General features: G+C 38.2%; 1 protein-coding gene across 32 annotated transcripts in view; it reads left to right on the forward strand.

Moving 5' to 3' along the window:
* Positions 1-21,645, forward strand: part of ZBTB20 (zinc finger and BTB domain containing 20) — a 775,686-nt gene that overhangs the window by 463,052 nt on the left and 290,989 nt on the right. For 2 of the 32 annotated variants that reach the window (XM_054700580.1, XM_054700583.1), the window contains exon 1: positions 11,111-11,659. The exons of 27 other annotated variants lie outside the window; for them this stretch is intronic. The gene's annotated coding sequence lies outside the window, so the exon portion shown is untranslated. Of the gene's footprint in view, positions 1-2,054; positions 2,117-4,483; positions 4,562-5,971; positions 10,596-11,110; positions 11,660-21,645 lie in introns of those variants that run through there. 3 more of the 32 variants (XM_054700564.1, XM_054700558.1, XM_054700582.1) reach the window with 3 other exon arrangements.

Here is a 21,645-nt window from a genome sequence, read left to right on the forward strand (position 1 = left end):
GAGACAGGAGAGGTCTGCTGTGTCATGTGGGTTAACTCCCTGGCCAGGGATCGAACTTGTGCAGCAGTGGCTGTGGATAGCTTCAAAGTGCTGTGACTTAACCCCTTGCACCACCAAGGAGGCACCCACCAAAAAAAAAAAAAAAATTTAAGGAAAACAATATGGGCCCCTGACATTAGAAAATTTTATTTACAGCTGATACAGAACATAAACTATACTACAAGGCAACTGAAACAATTAGATCAATTAAAGAATAATGATAGGACACTCCAACTGAGAGATGAGCAAATGCTTAAAAGCAGGAACATGTGTGCTGTATATGGCAGCAGTCACTGCATTGTGAGTTCCTTAATTTTTTGAAGATAGGAAGTCAGGCTTATTCTTACTTATTTTCCTAGTGTCTCACACATAGTAGATGCTTATTAAATCATAATAATTGAATAAATAGTATTCCAATCCAGAAGTGGTTTAACAAATCCTGGGGATGATAGAAGAGAAAATATAAAATTAAGGCTCCCTTGTCAATATCAGGTAATATAGTCTGGCTAAAGTCCAGAATACATCGATGGGAAACACTGGAACCTGGGATGCCTGACCAAGGTAGAGCAAGAAATAGTGCCTGAAATACCAAGTTAATAATTTGAACTTGATCTGCTAAAGCCCAATTATGTTTCTGGAATCAAAAATTTTAAATCTTCCAACTATTAGAAACATCAAGCCAGGTACTGTCATTTGCTCCCCTTTTCTCTTTCACCCATAAGGATTCACAATGTGAAAGAGGCTTTGGAAAAATGAAAAGTCATTCACTGGAAATTCCTAGATTCCTACTTTTCAACAATTGAAAACTGCATTTGTTTAGTTTCTGTTCCATGCCAGTCATTCTGCATTTTTAGGGAGATTATAAAAATAACCCTGGCTACAAATTGTTTATATTCTAATCAAGAACTTAAATGTCTTGATTGGTTTAAGATAAAGGAAATGAAAACAATTTTAATACTGTCCAAAAAAACAAAAAAAATTAAATCAGTCAAAAAGATAGTTTGACTGGCTTTCATTGTTATGTGGTACTGATTTAGCTAACAACTCAGCCAAGAGTCAAACTTGTTTCTACAAATACCACAGAAATAATTTCCACTAAAGGAAAATTGCCTTTCTCACTATGGGCCTGCTTATTTTTTATTTAACAAAGGGATAACATTTCTTGTGCTATTTTGTTTCCCAAACCCTAGATTTTAAATTTGGATTCTAGTCTACAATATGGATTAATAGTAGTCTGAAATAATAAATGAAAACAATTTTATTCTTGAACTGCACCTCCATGAATCCCGCATAATCTCGAGCATTTCACATTATATCTTGCTTAATTTTACCTGAAATATGTGCCAATGGACTAAGAAATAGACACAATATTAAAACGTACAACCTCAGTAACTGGGCATTCCTAGCACACTTATGGCCTTTGGATGCTTAATGAAGTTCACTTATTACTTTAGCTTCCTTAGATTAGAATGCTTCCTATTACTTGAGCATAATAATACTTCTTATTTGACAGGGAAACATATATTTTATTTTAATCGATTGAATGATATGTTTTCATTGGTAGATCTTTAGCACTTCTCTGAAGACTTGTAACATTATTAATATTGCACTTGGATAACATTCACCTGTAAAATGAGATAACTAGTCTTACATGATCCCTAGCTACTCTTGACTTTGAAATATGTGACTCATTTTTCAGTTTAATTCAACAAATATCAACAGAATACTTACCATGTAAACCAGACACAAACCAATATGGAAGGACCTGGATAGATATATAAATGAATATTGAAATCTTTTTATCCAAGTAGCTAAAAATCTGATGCATTTAAGATTAAAATGTGTATTTGCCAATACATACTAGATCCTTGCGTCTGGGATGTTATTTGGATGATATATGACTTATTTCAAAGATATGAAATTCATTTATTTGTTAATGTGTCTCATCTCAGGATTTAGAAAACCAAAAAAATGGGTCAATAATTTCATGCATTTATATCCCATCTTCATTGCAGAAAATTTACAACACTCTGGAACATTCATTCCTCCCTAATGAAGCCCAGTGCAAGCAGAAATTGTAGGTAATCCATTTTGGTGATGAGAAAACTGAATCCTAATTTTCTTGGGGTTATAGAATGAGTCAGTAAATGGCAACAGGTGAAAATCTAGGAATTCTCACTCCAGGACTACACAGCCTGTCTCCTTTGTATGTGACAGTTTCTTTTAGCAAGTTCTGCAGAGCCTGATTGCTAAACCATCCTCCACACCTGATCCTTCCATATTCCCTATCCAAACAGCAGTTTATCCATTGATGATTTCAGATGTATCAACAGGGGGAAAAAAGAAGGTGTAATGGAAGAACGGTGGTGTGCAGCGACAGATGTGATCTGTAATCTGTGGCACAGTGATAGAATGTTTCAGTCTTTTTATTTGCATTAAATTTGGAACTGAAGAAAAGTTGGAGACTCCTCCATCAATCTAATTTATAAACATTTGACTACAGGCCCAGCAATGGTAAAGAAACCTGAAGTTTTGCTAGGTGAGAACATCATACTAAACATGTCACCCTAGAAACTCTGTCTCAGTTCTTGGTATCACTAGAACTTTCCTAGCCTGTTTTTGAGAAGAGTGAGAAACCTAAGAAATTTACCTCTTTTTACAATCTTGCAAGCAGTTCCTTAGAGACAGGCAATAATATTTCTTTCTTTACCTAAATCTTCCTAGGTAGTAAAAATCATGTCCATGTTACATCTCATGGTTTCCTTCATCAAAAAATTTGCATCTGAAGTCTAGGAAAATATTTGGTCTTCACAAATGAATGTTTGAACAGGTGCATGCTGCACTGGTCTGACTGAGCAAAAGGTAGTCTCTTTCTAGAAACCCTGACGTGAAGAGAAAGATCCTCATGTATGAAGGAGAGTTTCAGGTGACTTTGAGTCTCACTACCTGGTTACTAACCCCTCCCATTCTGTGTTCTCATGAAGAAATTGATTTAATAGATTCAAGATATTATTAAATACATTCTGCATTAATATTATATGTCCCCTTTGAATCCAAGTGGCAATACAATAGAATTTCATTTTATAAATAACACCTTTCAAGCTAACACCACAGGGCACAGTACAAAAGAATCAAAATAGAACACAAATGCTGTAATCAAATGCAGACCCCAGGAAGGCTGATTAAAAAGGCATGTTGCTAGTAAGAGCAGCCGACAGGGTAAGTATAGTGGGTCAAAGCAGAAAAGCCAGCTGAACAGAAGGGCACACTGAAATAAAACGGACTTGCTTGCCTGATTCACATGGTCTTACGACTCCCCTTTGTCATCATCTCCTTTGGACTCAGGAATTACAGGGGAGAGATATGTGTATGTGTTGGTCGAGGAGGTGGGACTCAAATGTATGTAGGGTCATTAAGTTTATCCTCACACACAACACAAACAAAAGAAAATCTTAAAGGCAACGCCTGCAGCTAGTTGCAGTGCCTGCAGTATGATTCTGAGACAGCCCAACAAAGCTGCTTTCTTTCTGTTTTCTGGCTTTCAGAAAACAACTGTAAGGAAGCAAGTAGATCCCTACCATGATAGGAGAACAGGTAGTACTGTTCCTGGCAGGCATTTGTTAAAAAGGATGAATGTGTGAACCTGGTGCTCTGTGGCCTTAGTCTTGTGACTGTCTCCTCTCCACAGGGCCCTCTTCTCACCCAATGGCTTCCTGTGTGCTCAGTCTTTCACCACCACACCCTTTGTCTAAAGTCAAGGATTTGTTTGTAAATCTTATCTCTAATTATAGAATAAAAGGTTCTGTCCTCTTCATAGAGGGATTGAGAAAATAGGCAGGGGCCTCCCTGGAGGCGCAAGGGGTTAAGGCATAACCTCTGAAGCTATCTGCAGCCTCTGCAACACGAGTTCAACCCCCCGGCCAGGGAGCTACCCACATGGTGCAGCAGACCTCTCCTGACTAGCCCCTGCTCCCCTCAGCAGTGTATTTCAGTCAGTCTGCCTGTTCTGTTCCCCACTCTGTCTCTGGTGAATCCTCTCACCCCACCCCACACCTCTGGCCTGTACCCCAGTTCTTGTATGCATAAATAAATAAAATCTTAAAAAAAAAATAAATTAGGCAAAAATAGGGGAGGTGTTTTAGATATGTACCTCTGCATCTATGTGTAAAACCAGTTTTAAGAATGATCATTGTATGCACCTAATGGGTCATTTACGATGCTTCTCATTTGAGATTGAGAGTACAATAATATAGGGCAGGAAACAGGAAAAATTCCCTACTAAATAAATTTCTGATGTATTTTGCTGAAAAATAGCAAACTATATTCAACAGCCTCCCCAAAAATTGAGTCATGGAACAGTAAATATGTGTTTTTTTAGTTAACAGAAATAAAAGGAAAGAGAAAGAAAAAGTGAGACTTGAAGTGATTTTTACCTCTCTTAAAGGTTTGGGTTGTTTGTAGTGACTCTCTTGATTACCCTCATCATTGGAATTCCAGATGGATCACTGATGCTTGAATTAAGGTCAGTAGTTTATTATTTCTGTACATTTTTTTTTTAAGATTTTTTTATTTATTTTCACAAGCACTGGGTACAGTCAGAAGCATGGAGGGTGAGAGAATTCACCAGAGCCAGAACAGGGAGCAGAACAGGCAAATTGACGAAGTACACTGCTGAGGGGAACAGCAGGCGCGGCAGGAGAGGTCTGTGTGCCATGTGGGACCCTCGCTGGTAGCCAGGGATCAAACCAGCACTGCAGAGGCTGCAGGCAGCTTTGCAGCCCAGCGCTCAACCGCTGAGCCACCGGGGAGGCCCTGTACATCTTTTTCTTAACCTAAAAACTATAGGCAATTAAAGCATATGTAGGCAGCACTTGGGGGGAAGTTATAAAAATACTACTTACTACTTTTATTTAAGAGAATCTTATGTTTCTTAATTCTGACATTATTACTTAACTATGCAGAGAGTCAATTTATTAGTAAAAGTGAACAGTAGTGTAATAGGCTGAAAACACTGGATTTTGATCTCAAAAGTGAGTTATTTCATAATGTGTGTGAGCAAATAATGATGACTGCACAGCTATGGATGTGTTCTGTCTCAGTTCCAAATTTACCCTACCTTTCTTTGGTTCCCATCACCTGAAGCCTAGGTAACCTTTAGAGCCACGCAGCCAGAGGTGTCCCCCAGGACCCACACCCCCCTCCACACACATACACGGTGGTTAATGTAGTAAAGTGCCTCATCACTTTGCAATTCACAGGTTCCCTGGTGCCCAAAAGTGCAAATTTCTAGCAAGTTCTGTTAACATAGCTGTCTAGTAATTTTTCTGTCATCAATGAGTAATGGAGTGCCTTGTTCAATAAGGTTTGGATCCTTATTCAGGGTGCAGGGAACTCTTCCTTGGGCGCTCTATCTCAGCCCTACAAGTAGTGGTTGATCCTTTTATTTGCTCTTCTTATATACTTTGAAATTCTCTATACTTCTGACTAGGTACTCCTTCATTACTCCATTCCCCTGTTATAGTTAGTAATTCTTTATATTAAACTGTTCCTAATCAAATTGCTGTGTGGTTTCTCTCTCCTAATGGACCCTGCACAATACATATCCAAAGAATATTAAAAGAATCTGTATTCTTTGGGAGTAGGGGAAAGAAAGTAATATGATAAGTCATCTCTTTATAGAATGAATTAGTTTTGGTACACTGTGCCTTATGTAGGCCTGGCAATTAGTTGAACAAGAAGTTTTAGAAATTCAATTCTGGGTTGAAAGGTGACAAAAGGATATGATGCTGTATACTGTTTGTAATTGTAATTGTATTTAATTATTTTAAGGAGCATTTAAAACTATCTTACTTGACTTCAATGAGAATATTTTATTTTTTTAAGATTTATTTATTTATTTATGCGTACAAGAGCTGGGGTACAGGCCAGAGGTGTGGGGGGTGAAGATTCACCAGAGACAGAGTGAGGAACAGAACAGGTAGATTGACTGAAATACACAGCTGAGAGGAGCAGCAGGCGAGTGAGGAGAGGTCTGCAGCACCATGTAGGTAGCTCCCTGACAGGGAATCGACTTGTGCTGCAGTGGCTATGGATAGCTTCATAGGTTGCATCTTAACCCCTTGAGCCACCAGGGAGGCCCTCGATGAGAATATTTTAAAATATAAGCTATAGTAGAGCAAACAACAAAAATCATGACTCAAAGGGTATGACAAAATATTAATACCCTAATGTGATTTTGTAGAACATTCATGATACCCATCATCTACGGAGAACACAAAGTCCTCAGCAGATTGCATTAATTTATCAAATACTCATAGCAGTAAAGGTGAATACCATTATCATCCCTGTTTGACAACTGGGAAAACAGGTTAGAGAAGGTTAAGGAACTGACCTATCATGATATGTGTAGTGAAATTAGAGCCAAAAACTTATATATCTGCCTGTGACCTCTGGTTCTTAACCAGTACCCACCACTGTCAAAACAACACTAATAAAGCAAAGGGCAAGTTACCTGGAAGAAGAAACAGAGTGTTTTGTGATTTTTCTCAAAGATCCAGAAAAACTGAAGTATTCCTAGAACATACACCGCACCTTGACATATTTCTGAGATAGGCAATGTATTACTTTTACCTAACAAGATATGACCAAACTGGGTGAACACTGATGATCAAATCCCTAGGACCAGAGTGCTAACAGTGTATCAAAAACCCAGCAGCCTTTATTCAGAGCTGAATTGAAGGCAGATGAAATATTAACAGCAGTTCTAACAGCACAAAATGAAATATGAGATCCTGTATCAGAAATTATTAGTAACCTGTTAAAAGAAATGCTGAAAAATGGCAGTTACCAAATTAAAACTGGGAAACAGAGCCCAAATGGGAAATTTCAAAAAGTTTGGAGGAAAATAAATGACAGATTGTCCTCTTGGCTCTTATTACTATGCCATCCTAAATCCTACTTGGCAATACATGGTGGAGGTGAAATAAGAACTGCATCACTGCCAGTGCTGGTCCTCAAATTTGTAGTCCTAAGTGTCTGTGATGGTGTCTGGGATTGATTAGAAAAGAAGTTGGAATTTGGTAGCATTTTAATTTTATCATTATTGAGGAGCCTGGAGACTCTTATTATGAAAGGCTTCCTCTCATTTGTGAATTGGCCCCTTTGCTCCACTTTTGGATGGCTGGCTTCCTTCATGCAGAGCTACACGAAATGTTCTACATGAGAAAGCTATTCTCCTTAAATGCCATCAAATTTAAAGCATCTATCAGGATATGTTAGTATTTACAACACAAAATATCCAGGATCAAAAATATAGAGGTTTAAAACAGCAAATTCTGGGTAGTCAATGGGAGAGATATTTTCCATCAGTAACCCAGAGAAGAGAAATGACTATAAGCAAGAGTTGTTGAGCAGTTAATGCCAGAGAGGAAAAGGAAATGAACTATAGAACCATAGAATCTTAGTGTTGGCAGAGGCTGTTTCGTGCAATCCTACCCTATCATTTTTCAATGAAGAGACTGAGACATGGGGAGTTAAGGGACTTGACTTGCCCTAGACACATAGTTGTTTACTGACAGTCAGGCCAAAAACATTTCCCAACTCCCAGTCTGGAACTCTGTCGTTCAGCATGCTTCTGCCATCCTCTACTAAAAATTAACACTAACACAGCCTGGAACATGGGAGAATTCAGCATCTGTGGGAAGATAAAAAATGATGATTTTTGAGATGGAAATTAGTCTGGGAAAAAAGGGAAAATGGATAAGTCCCCTTCATTGTGACTCACTGGCCACACTTTTGCTACCCTGTGCTTGACTCCCCTGTGCTTTCCCACAAAATCTAATAAAATAATTTGGCTATAATTCCCCAGGGTTTAAACTTGTGCTTTCAAATTGGATTTCTTAGTGGATTCTCCCTCATACAGGTTCTCTCCAGGTGTCGATTAGTTTGTAGGTGGCACTGCTGTTGAGCCCTATTATTCACATGAGCCTGACTTTCCCTAGCGGTGAAATGTGCTCCACAGTTTTCGTGGAGGGAATCTTCTCCAGGAGGCATTCCTAACTTAGCATGAGATATTGCTTTAAGGTGTAAGAATTACATTCTATTAACCCTTGTGTTCTATTAACCTTGTGAAGCACTCCAACCATATGTGAGCTTTTTAATCAGGCTCATGAGTTAGGTGAAATAATTGTCTTTATTTGGAAGCATAGAGTAATTTGACACAAACCAGTTGCAAAGAAGGTACAATAAAAATGTCTCAATAGGATTCCCTGTGAAAGAGCAGTACAGGTCTTTTAGACCAGTCAAATATTTTTCAGAATAGAGCAACCGGAAATGAGAGAGTCAGACAGTGTGATGAAAACTACAGATGGAATGCTTTGCATGAAAAGTGATTATATACAAGAGAGGGCTCAGGAGTGGGTAGGCGTCGACTTGGAAAGGAGGGGTAACTGAAATAAGAGAAGATAATGCTTGACCAGGTCTAGTAAAATATTCCCTGCCACAACTGCTGTTCCATGAAGAGACTGAGCCAAGAGGCCTGAATAAACTAACCTTAAGTTCAGAGTTGCCATTATTGTGGGAGGCATCAGGGAGAGCACATCCGGATTTGTGTTACACAGTAATCACTGCTGGGTGTCAGCATTCATCAGCCAGATGGTCAGACCCACAATTAATCAATTAGGCTGGGATGATCAACTGGACTAAGTTTTCCTCTTTGGTAAAATACCCTCATCATGTGGTCAAGGCCAATAGCACTTTTATCCTGTTGCTTTTGGAGAAGCTTCTAAAAATTCTGCTTTTCTTTTTTAGGCCTCTAGTTACTAGACACTGTTAAGCTCCAAGCTGCTTTGACAACACAGATACCCAAAATCAAGATTTTAGCATAATAGATTTTCTACATCCTCTATACTCAAATATAGTGTTTATTATGCACAGACAGAAAAAAAAAAAACCTTTTTAGAGCAGTGTTCTCTAAGGAGTATTACCCAACTGATTTTACTAGAGTCTTTGTATTAGTTCCACTCAATCCAGCCAACATCACTGGAAATGATCCTTTACTGGGCACTTATCAAGGGGATATAAAATCAAATCAAAATAATAGCATTTTATTGAGTACTCACCATGTGATAGATCCTGCTGTGATAAGGACTGACAAACATTGGCTCAGTCCTTATACTAATTCATGAGAGCGAAAATATTCCTTTTTCAAAGAGAAGGAAACTGAGGCAAGAGTTCATTTTCCCAAGGTCAAACATTTAAAGAAAACTATATAGAGATGACTTAATACTATGGCATGGAAGCTAAATAGAACTTACTGTATATTTTCTGATATGTCTTACACATCTGTGCATATCTAAAGGACACCAATTTTAAAAATATGGTAGGTCTTTATTATTCCTCTTCAAAGAAATCTCTAATATTTCCCAGCTCCATTGATATTAGTCTCTTTTCCATTCTGTTCTGTCTGACCTGAGATTGCTTTCTTCCTTATTCAGGAGTCAGCACTACTTATTCACTCAGTTTCTACCTCAGCTCCCTTTTCTAGTTATGACCCCTCTGAGCTTATTTTGGAAACTAAGATATCATCAGTTGACTTACAGAGTGTTCTGCCTCCTTGAAAACAAATGTCTTTTACTAATTTATTTTTTATATTGAACCTGATTTTTCCCTCTATTTTATTTTCCCCCTCATCTTGCACAAGGAGAAATGTTTGAAAGACCTGGTGGAAATCTATACCGACCCCATTGAGTAGATATAAGGACATAACGGCGTCTTGACTTTGCGTTTCATCATTGAACTTGAGCCTTGCCTCTCTCAGTTCTTCTTTATCTGCACCTAAATTCAGTTTAAGAAGTGCTTCTCTTTAGCCGCTTTGTGACCAGTGTTTTTTTCAGGCTATACAAAGATATAATTGATCCAAATATACATCTTTGAGATATTAGGGTTTTATTTATAATTACTTATTTTATGGAGTATGAATCTTTTCCCATGAAGCACTACTATGCTTTGCTTTTGTTTGTTTACCTACTTTACAAATTGGAAGAGCAATATCAATTTCTACTTTTGGAAGCACATGAAAGAAAGGTGTTCCAGAAATCATAGGGATCTTCTTACATCCTCCAGGGCTCTACCAGTGCCCTCTTTTTCTGACTGTAGGACCCTAATTTGTTCTTACTGTGTTTGGCAGGCAGCTGTTTTAAGATTTCCCTTGCTCTCCTTTTTGTATAATCCTCCAGTCTTTATCCTAGAGCTCATGAGTTTCTTTCATTTTGGTCAGCAGTACCTCCGTGTGTTGCAGTACTGAAGCCCTGCCATCTAAGCTGCCTTTCTGCCTCATTTTGCTCCTGACCTAAACCCCCCTGCTATTCCAGGCCTGGCCTCTCATGACCAGAGACTGCTGACTCATCCTGGCCTGTGCCAAGCTGTGCAGTCGCTTAGCGATGTGGACAGCAGTCGAAGGACTAGAATGAGATCACTGAACTCATTTCACTTGTTGCTTACGGTACAGTCCAGCATGAGCTGGAAATGTAGGAACCTCAGCCTCCAGAGCAGAAAGAGTAAGTAGATTAAACACACTGCATCACCAAGTCCTCAACAAGCAGCAACTGGGTGGTGGGTGGGAGCTCGCTTTCTCATGGTCGTGGCTAGGGCATCCGGGTTCATCAGGAGTGTTCCTTTGTCCTCTCTTCTTCCTCTCCTCCACAGTCGCACCCTCCCCCCCTTCCCTGAACTTCCCTTCTGAAAAGGTCCGGATGGCACAGCAATGATCTGGGCAGAAATGAAATTTTGCTAATAAGCAGCCTCCGCAAGAAATCCTGGAACAGTGACACTGTTGAAACTGCTTAGTTTAGTTTGTCTACTGGGAACTCACATGAACTTCCCAACAGATTTCAAGGGGATGAAAAAAATCTCTTTTTGTTCTCCTTTTCTTCTTGATTCTCTTTTTCTTTCTGTTTTGAGGGAGGTAGTTTCAGGAGACATGGCTGCATTCTGCTGTGGTGTAAAGTTTTCCGTCGGGAGACAATAATGTACATTCCTCTGGCAGGACGGGATGGCTTTTTTTTTTTTTTTTTTGTTTCTCTTGCTGTTGTTTATTTATAAGACATTTCCTCTCAGTTAGTGGAAGTTAGATCGTAAGAGGCTCCAGTGATTTTCCTTCCACCTCCCCTCCCTAATTTCTGTGCTTCAGCACTCTGGAACACTGTGAACTCGACAAACTAATCAGAGCAGGGAGCTTAGCAGCCAGGCCTGGACACTCTCAAGAGACTGTGCTGATTCTCAGTCGACACTCCTTGGATCAGGAACCACAGTCCTGGTGAGTGGTGAGGTTCCAGAATTTGATGTGTCAAGGATTCTATTCTTGATGTCTCTGAGGCTGTCAGGAAATAAAGGGTGTTTTTAAGAAGAGAAAAAAATACAGTTTTTTTTTTTAAAAAAGCTACCAAACAATCCAGCGGGATGATGAAGATTTTAGTGTGCACAGCTGAGAGCACTCTGTGGACAATGTCAGAGCCTTAAGTCTATGCTCACGAGAAGCCTGCAGACATAGGCTTCACCCTGCCACCGATGGATGTCAGCCTTGACATGCCTAGCAAGCATGCTTGTGGGAGGAGGAAGATAGGTGAGTGAGTGGGACAGGGAAGTAGCATTCGGGGTGGCATGAAGGGATTCATTGTTCATTTGGAATTTCTCTCCACCAACTTTTCATGCATCTCTGTTCTGAGCGTTTGCATGATGCTTGGGATATTTACGTACCCAGCTGAGCAGGAAAGAAAAGTGGCTGCATAGCAAAAGAATATTGTTAATACTGTTCTTCTGAAGATCACTTTGCTAAGAACTGGTTGCTTTTAAATGTTGGGGAACCTCCCCCTTCCCGACCTTTGGAAAATATTATTTGTCACACCCTCTTCTTTATTCTTCTGCACTCATGGTATCGAACAGAAGAATGCAATGAGAATCCTTATTTGGTTCCAGAGAAATTTATCATCCTGACATAGGAAAACTAGATGTCTGTCCTTACAGGATTAAACCCAAATATAGTATTGTCCTCAATATACGAGACTCTGATTGAATGAGTATGTTCTGGGAAGTTGTGGAAAGAATGGAATGGGGGGTGGTTGCATCCTGTCTAATGTGAGACTAGCAAAGGCGTAAGTAGACCAGTTTTCATAGCCAATCTGTGTCTTCCACATCCCTGTTAATAACTCAAAGTCACCCCGGAAGTGGAATTTCAGTTGGAATGTGTATTTGTTCGTTACCATCATGTCGCTACTTAGTTGCTCTCCCAGAGGTATTTGATTGTTCTGTATTTTCTTGTCTTCTTTCCACTTTCAAGAATCTGGCATGTACCAAAATATTGAGTGGAAAAAGCAGAAAACAAAAAAACATGGTGGCCATAAAAACATTTGACTGTGTGGCAGCATCTGAAGTGAATTGCTCTTTGGAGAAAGGGAGGAGTCTTTGATGTCCCCAATATGGTTCTCATAGGCTAAAACTTCCAAGAACCACAATCCAGCCTAAGGGGCACTTACTCGATGTTCTTAAATATTTGGAAAGAGATGCTATTTTGTTGTTTTTACTTGTCCTTGCTATTAACACTTTGCCAGTAGATTCTTCCTTAAAGTTAAAAAATGATTTTACATTTAACCAGATTGTATTGTATATGTGCCTGTTTTGTGTATGCTTGTCCAAGCTCGTGTAATCATCCAACATATTACATTGGTACTTAGCTTGGGACATTTGTTTGCTAGTCCAGGCAATTTAAATTCTTACCCATAGAATTTATGCATGATCATATATTCCATGTTGTCTACAAAGACTGGCCCCTGTCACAACCTCATCAGGGTTTGTCAGTAACTGCTAGAACAGAGTCAGTTTCCTATCATGATTCCTATAGTTTGAGAGCCACATCAAATTTCTCAGCTGTAATTGTAATAGGAAGCAATCTCAGAGTTTTATTAGGGCCAGTATGCTAAATGATTAATGATATATAATGGTAAAATTTGTTCATTTCAGTTAAGTCATGTTATGACCATACTATTTGTATGTGTAATGTTTCTTGGGAATTTTCCATTAGTTCTCTTCTTTTCTAAAGAAAGTTAAATGGGAAAATGGTGTTAAAATTTTTTAAATATGATATGGAAATTAACTAGCTTTTAACCCCTTACCACCAAGACCTATATAGCAGGTTGTGCCTCCCTCAGTTACACTCAGGCTGCACAGACTCCCAAGAGAATTGTCTATTAGTTTTTGTTAGGGTTGTCTATTAAGACTACACTGAAAGGGAGGTGAATCTTTAACAGTTTGAAAACATTCTATTATTGAAACTTCCTATGTCTGTATATAAGTATATAAAAAGATGTTTTTTATAAGCATCTTTAAGCAGAGAATAGGTAAACATAAATATCTAAGAGTATATCCCAGGAGATGACATTTTTAAAATAGAACCTGCCAAAGAGATCTTCATTACTGTTGCCAAGAGCTGGAGTTCCACGTGGCTGTGGAGTATAAAAGGGAGAATTTGATCAGAACACCTCTGATAGAAAGGCAAAATAATGATGTATTCCTCTCTGCTTACATAGTTGTATTCCTATTATGTAAATTTTTCCAATAGCTATAGTATAAACTTTCATAGTGTACTATCAATAATTCAGTTTTCCAGTGCTCATCCCAAAAAATTTAATTTCACTCCTGAGGATGCATGTTGCAAAGTGTATATTTTCTTACATATATATTTTACCTACACACACTTCATATATGTTATTTTAATATAATTAGACAGTTTCAGCTAGCTACAAGTGACATTGGTAAATATAAGAACTGTGATTACCCTAGTAAGATATTATTCTTTCGTATATGTATAGAAATGTTTATTTGTATTTATGTAATTCCTTTAAAAAGATACATATTTTAAAATTTAAAAAGAAAGGGTGATTCATCATTATCGTGTAATTGGGTAAATTGCTTGTAAATGCAAAAATAGGCGAGCAATCATATGCCAATATTCAACTATTAAGAATATGACCAAGTACTGACTAGGCTTACTTGTTTTTGAACTCAATCAAACATTTTGCAAATTGACCCTAAACGATGTGTAGTTGACATGTTACCACACTGACAATACAAAAATTTCACACAAATATTTATGAACACTATCTTGCAAAGGGTAAGATTTGGTTAGCTGATAAGATTGGTACTTATCCATCATCAAATATGCATTTTAGCTTATAAACTTAATTTTTTTAATATTCAACCCCAAATCTTAATTGCTACAAGTATAAAGTATTTTAAAATTAAGTAGAAAGAAATTAAATAGCTATTAATTATCTTAAAATTGAGAATATACTTCATGAATTCACTTTAATTTGTAAGATTGGTTTGATATACAAATGACCCAGTTTATTCTCGTTTCTCAGCTATTTAGTTGCTTGTTGAATTCTTTACATATCAACATCGGCAACTATAATTTTCTGGATACCTTTTCAGGGATACCCGGCCAGGTCATAGGCATGTCGAGTCATACTTTTTTTCCTGAACAAGCTTTTCATGGTAGCCCAAACTGAAAATTGTCATTCCCTTCTGACATTGATGGCATTTTTAAAAATCTATGGCTGTCATTTGTCATTTTGTATTTCTTTGAAGTTTTTTGTATGTATGAAACTACAACTGGTTAAAGGGCAGGTACTACATTTTATGTTTATTTATCTCCCTCCCAACCAAAGTCTAATTGTTTCAATCTGAGTGGAGGATCAGTGAATATGAGATGAATGAATAGATATCTACGTGTCAATGCACTGACAGTGTATGTATCTTGATTATCATAATGGAAAAAATATGTCCAGAAGACAAATCAATCATTTCTTCTATAGATAAGCCCCTTAAATTCCTTTTTCATATCTTCCAACTAACTTGCACCATCTCCAGTCCTTTGCCGAGGTAGCTCCTCTAATCCCCACAATGTCTGGATAATTTCTTTTGGGGCATGAGGTCTTGATTTGCAGTAAAAGTCTTGAGTAAAGCAGATCTTGGTCCACTTCATGCAGTCCACTTCACCAGCCTCACCTATCAGTGTCATAGCTACCAAACGCTTCACCAGCGTGATAAAACTTGATTACGTTCAATCTAGTGGTTCTTCCTTCCCTTAAACTCAGTGTCTGAAGAGCTCATATGGATATCAGATCTAGAAAGGTCTGATGACTGGCTGAGAATGTTCTGTGAACTAGACAGGGGATGGGAAAAATCAGACAAATAGCAAAAAAAGGAGAAGAAGAAAGAGAGCCAAACCATGTATATTATCTTAACAAGCACCAAAACTAATTAAATGCCCCGATTTAAGTAAATAAGAACTGAAAATAGCCAAATATAATTATGTTTTGTCAGTGTGGTGGGACCACTTGGTACTGCTTCAATCATTAAGCCAAAGAACCTAAGGTACCTTTAGTGCTCTAGGGACATCATAAACGAAGCTCCCATTCTAGCACCCTAAGGGTACCCTCCTGACATGAAACACACTCAGGAAGTAACTTCATATACTGCAAGTAAACAATTAAATGAAACCAAAATATTGCATAAAAATGCTTTACTTACATCTGTTATCAATAATCATTTGGCTTTGAGTTCCCACACTATATCTAATCCTGTCTTCCACACTGAATTCTTTACACAAATATAAGGAACTCTAGAAAAGAATTCATATAGCTATATATATTTTTTCATATATATATATATATATATATATATATACACACACACACATATATAAATGAAATGCACTAGTTTCATTTTTATCTCTTTATTTTCCCTACTTATCCTCTAGTAAACTGAATTCCTAGATGTAAGTCAGAGGGAGAAGAAGTGATTCATATAATGGATAATTAACCCTTCAACAATGGAAAGTTAACTCTCCATAGACACGTCAAAACCTGAAATGTCTTGTTGAATTCGTTCTCCTTTGGGTGTTAACACAAGAGGACATCTCCATTAGCACAAACTTGGCACCAAACAGCCTGCTCATCCTCAAGCTACAAATGCCACACTCACCACCCAGTTCACTCTGGCAGGATTGTAGAGTGATGTCTCTTGGGTAGTCCTGTAAAAACCACTCTGAGGGGAAAAATTGTATGAGAGGCTGATCCACTTTTGAAAATGAAAGAAAAGGGTCGGTTTTATGAAAAGCACCTAATAAGGAAAGACAAAATTGTAATAAAAAGTATTAGCACCTTGCCCCTCTTCCTAATGCCTTTCTAGTTAAAAGGAACCAAAATAGTAAAATACATGTTAAAGGTATATTACAAATAGAGTTCAAAAAACTTTCACTCTCTTTTAATAGTGAATTTAAAAAATTGAAAGCCTTAAACTATCCATGTAGCCTTAATTTAGGCTCCTAACCTGTCTGGGACTCACCTATTTCATTTGTCTAGTGAGGATAATAGTACCCATTCAACTTACTTATCAGAGTTGTTCTGAAAATCAGATTACAAAGAATGTTTCTTTATTGCCTTCATTAAACATGGATTCAGTGTTCATTCATTCATTCAATCATTTTTTTGTCATTCAGGAAACATTTTTGAACCCCTACTGTGTGCCAGGTATTATTCTAGATGCTGAAAATTGATTCAGTTATTTACAAATAACTATTGAAGAACACATATGATGCACCTGGCACTTTTCCAAGGTCTGAGGATATTATAGTAAGCAAAACAAACATAAATCTTTGCTCGTATACTGCTTACTTCTAAGGTAAGGGGGAAAGAGTAAAAAAATGCATATATCGGGCCTCCCCGGTGGCGCAGCGGTTGAGCGCTGGGTTGCGAAGCTGCCTGCGGACTCTGCGGCGCCGGTTCGATCCCCGGCTGCTCCCCTGCCACTGGAGGAGGGTCCCACATGGCGCGCAGACCTCTCCTGCCGCCCGCTGCTCCCCTCAGCAGTGTACTTCGGTCCCTCTGCCTGCTCTGCTCCCCGCTCTGGCTCTGGTGAATTCTCTCACCCTCCCGCGCTTCTGACTGTACCCAGTGCATGTATAAACAAACAAACAAATAAATAAATAAAATAAAACATGCCTCTATTAAAAAAAAAAAATGCATATATCAAATAGATAGTACATTAGATAATGTTAAGTGCTACAGAGCAAAGGAAAGGGGGAAAATAAAACAAGTGAAAGAGAATGGGTATGTGTGTGAGTGTTGGGGAAGGTACATTTCTATTGAGTAGAAAGGAAATGCCTCATTGACATTTGAGAATAGTGAAGAAGCAAGTTTTGTGGCTATCTAGGCAAGAGTATTTTGGGCAGTAGAACCACCAGGTGCTAAGGCCTTGGATAAGATTAGAGTGTGCAAACAGGAAAATTCCATGAGGAAAGGAAGGTGGTAGGGGGCCTTTATATACTGTTGTGAATATTTTAAAATTTTGTCATTGACAATACAAAGATGAATAAGACATGACTTCAAGTTGCTTGCTAGAGGAAAGACAGACAGGGAAACAAGTTGGGATAATACCATCTGCCAAGAATCATAATGGAAGGAGGTTCAAAGAAGCTTGAAGGCACAAAATAGTGAGTGTTCAGCTGAATATACCTTGGAGCAGAGAGTCAAGGAAAGTTTCTCAGAGGAGCTAATAAATCCATGCTGGGCCTTGAATGATTTCCCCAAATGATCAGAGAGAGAAAGAGGGTTCAGTAAGAGAACCAGCAGGGGCAAAGGCACTTACATAGGAAATAGCCTAGCAGAGTTGGGGAACAGTATCACTGATGTTTAATAGAGGAATGGAGAGAAATGATGTTGTAGATGTAGGCAGGGACCAATCATGTTGGGCCTTGATTGCCATGCAAAGAAGTTTTAACTTCATCTTGTGGCATTTGGGGAGCCATTGAAAGGTTTTAAGTAGAGAAGGTTAATGATCAAATTGTGTTATAGAAGATCACCCTGGCAGCAGGGTAGAGGATAGATTGGAGGAATGGGAGAATAGAGACAGGAAAATGAGTTAGGAGGCAACTGAAATTGTTCAGACAGGAAACAATGAAACCCTGAACTAGGACAATAACTGTGGGAATAGAGAGGAGGAGACACGTTCAGAAGATAAAGGGCAGAATGGACACAAATTTAATAACCTTTGGGCTGATATCAAGAGAAGGAATTTTGGATTGCTCCCAGGTTTCCGCCTTATAAAAACTAAGCAAGAAAAGCTATGAAGAAGAGGAACATATATTGTAGGCTGAGGGAAGATGATAAATTTGCTTTTGAATGTATTAGTTTTGAAATATTGGGGGCATTCAGATTGATGGTAGATTGTTGGATTTAGTCAGGAAAGCTGGAGGTAGGTCAGGTGTAGAGATAAGTTTGACAATCATCTGAATTGTCAGCATAGTGGTAGAATTAAGGAATGGACTTTCCTTAAGAAAAGTGTGTTGGCAGCAAAAGGAAGCAGACCCTTAAGAGTATAACATTATTTGTGGAATGGAGAGAGGAAGAGGAGCCTTAGAGAAGATTATTTGAAGCAACCATTCGGTGCCAGTCTTTGTGGTAGGTGGTAGGGGAAACAAGATGACTGGCATGTAGTTCTTTTTCCAGAAGTACTCATAGTTTCTAAAAATGTAAGAGATTACTGTATCTCTACTAACCATGGGACAGTACAGACAGAAGAAATGCCCAAGCATAATAGAGAAGGTTGTGCAGAATATTTAATTAGCATCAAGGAAATTATTATACAAAAAGAATCCTGGAAAGTTTGCTGCATGCATTTTTGCTATCGGCTCATTTCTGATTTATCTAATACTGGTATGTGTATGTTCCAGTGTTAGCATGGGTTCAAACTATTGGCAAAACAAGCCAGGTGTAAATTATGGTAGAATTGAAATCGATAGTGCTTTGAAGCACTGGAGTGCCCAGTTCACATCAGGGCGTGCGTCTGTGTTCACTGAAACATGGCTATCAAGTGCACCCCGAGTCATTAGATGTGTTATCCAGTGAATAACAGCATAATGATATTTTAGCAGAGAAGCCTTATGATAAATTCTGCTTTAGTGAAACTCCATATACAGAGCAATTTCTCCTGGCCGTGTACATTGCATGGCAAAGAAAGGATATCCTGCTGCGTATCAGAAGGCTGTAATTTCATTTAGGGGTTCTATTGACATCGTAAACTGCAAGAGCAGAGCTCAAGTGGCTATTTAAGTCAAGGAACTTCAAGCTAAAATTACTGCCTAGTCCTAATCGCCACCTCCAGGGGACTCCTGCCTATACATATGTGCTTTATGTTTCTATCTTTGTGTCTATAAATACCCAGTCACACCAGGGACTGAGGTGATAAGCTGTCCTAAAATATGGCAGGTACCTGTCACCTTTGCAGCCCTTTTAGCTTAATGACTCAAAGCATTTATATTATTCATTGAAGGTCAAATGCGAAAGAGGCCAACTCCCCTTTCCCACACAACCCCTCCCCACTTCCACAACAAGTTCAAAGTACAGGTGTTCTGTTTTTCTGCAAGACATTCTCTGTTCAGTTTAAGTATATCATCAGTGCCTTCCAAGATGTTGAGGCTAAAAAAGCAGGGATTTTATAGTTACCTGTACTACAGAGTTTACAACCTTAAAGTTGTTGCCCTATACTTTTTTTTTTCTTTAAAAGATTTATTTATTTATGCATACAAGAGTTGGGGTACAGGCCAGAGGTGGGGGGGGTGAGAGGACTCACCAGAGACAGAGTGGGGAGCAGAACAGGCAGATTGACTGAAATACACTGCTGAGGGGAGCAGCAGGTGAGTCAGGAGAGGTCTGCTGTGCCACGTGGGTTGCTCCCAGGCCAGGGGATGGAACTCATGCTGTGGAGGCTGCCGAGAGCCTCAAAGGTTGCGTCTTAACCCCTTGTACCACCAGGGAGGCCCTGTTGCCCTATTCTTTCCCCTCATCACTTTGGCCCATACTTACTTGGAAAATAATAGGACTGGACAGTCTTCATATACAGTAAGGTCAGTTTATAAAGTATCCCAGTTAAGTGATTCCCTAGATATCTAACATTGACAATCTGTCTTGAGATATTATCAAGTTGAAAATTGGAAGCCACAATAATTGATTTGAATGTTTGTACTCTAAAGAAAAATAAATGTATTTAAATTGCAGATTTTAATGTAGTATTTATTAGATGATGCTTTAGAATTGACTCTAGGAGACCAACAAGGAAAGATTCAAAGTTAAGTGTGTTTCTTCTTGGCTTTTCATGCAAATTATATGTTAATATACCTGCCTTAATGATAAACTTTGTTAAGACTGGACAATATATAACCAGACACTGGAGTCCAATCTAGGGTGCTAATGTTTTATTTGACTACTTTTTTCCTAGGCTTACAAGTCATATAGCGACATGCTGTCATAATAGGAAATCCCAACAGAATTATCATGTTTTTAAAAAAAATCACAGTAATAATAATACTTATGACTCCTCTTAAGGGAAATGCATTTTACAATTATCTTTTAACCCATGTCATCCTGAATAGAAATGGAGCTGTGGGGAGAGAAAGAACTCACATGTAGTAGCTCATTGAGGCTAAACTTTTACTTTCCGTATTAGACTCTATTTTCTACTGCTTCATCACAATATTTCTTTATTGCTTAAATGGTACAATTAAAAATTAAAGTCCATAAGAGCAGATTTTCTCTCATCAGTTACCATGATAGCTTTCATTATATGCCTGAACAACATAATATGCCATTGTCACATTTCTGAGAAGGGCTACTGCTCTCATAAGAGTAGCTTCAAATATTTTTTATCTGTGGGGAAGGAAAAAATACAGATATTATTCAGACATAGATAAACTCTGACACAATGTAGTTACAATCCTATTGTTCTGCATTTAGACAATATAGAAGTGCTTAAGAGGGCAAACTTCTGGGTTCTACCACTTACTAGATGTGTGACCTTAAAAAAGCTTTAATTCTGAGTGCCTCAGTTTCTTTATCTGTAAGTTGGGAGTGATATCGATGACGATGGTGATATTTTCATCATAAAATAACCGTGGGGTGTAAATGATCTAATGTAAAATATTAAAACCAATACCTGGTATAGTAAGCATTCAATAATAAACATTCAGTAGATAAGCATTAGCTGTAGTTATCATCAATATTATCACCTTCCAATCATCATTTATTCCTGTGCTCTAAGGTCATGGCTAATGCCTGTTAGGAAAATATGTGGGAAAAATTTCACATGTTCGTTCTTTCTCTTACTCACTCACTCAGAATGCTTGCTTGCACTGCAATAATATTATTGTAGTGGGGTTAAACTTCATCTATGTGTTAATATCTTTGTAAGCAGAGAACACATGAGGATTCCAGGCTTTGGATGAGGTAGGTTTGGAACTGAGTTCAGTTTTAACACTAATTTCATGTACTTGATGCAGAATTACTCAGTTGCTGGGCCTTGCTCCTACTACCTACTCACTCTAGTTGCTATCATTTCATTACTTAAGTCCTCCATGCCTGTCTTTCCTCGAAAAGATGAATTGTTATTCATGTCCAGTCCACATCTATTCATTGACCTACCCTTATAGTTCAAGCTTAATAAATATGAGTGAATGAATGAGTGAATGAACACTTTTCCTATACTTCCAGTCTCTTT

This window comes from Talpa occidentalis, unplaced genomic scaffold (assembly GCF_014898055.3).
Source record: "Talpa occidentalis isolate TD23 unplaced genomic scaffold, MPIMG_talOcc4v2.1 talOcc4.4, whole genome shotgun sequence".
NCBI classification, from domain to species: domain Eukaryota; kingdom Metazoa; phylum Chordata; class Mammalia; order Eulipotyphla; family Talpidae; genus Talpa; species Talpa occidentalis.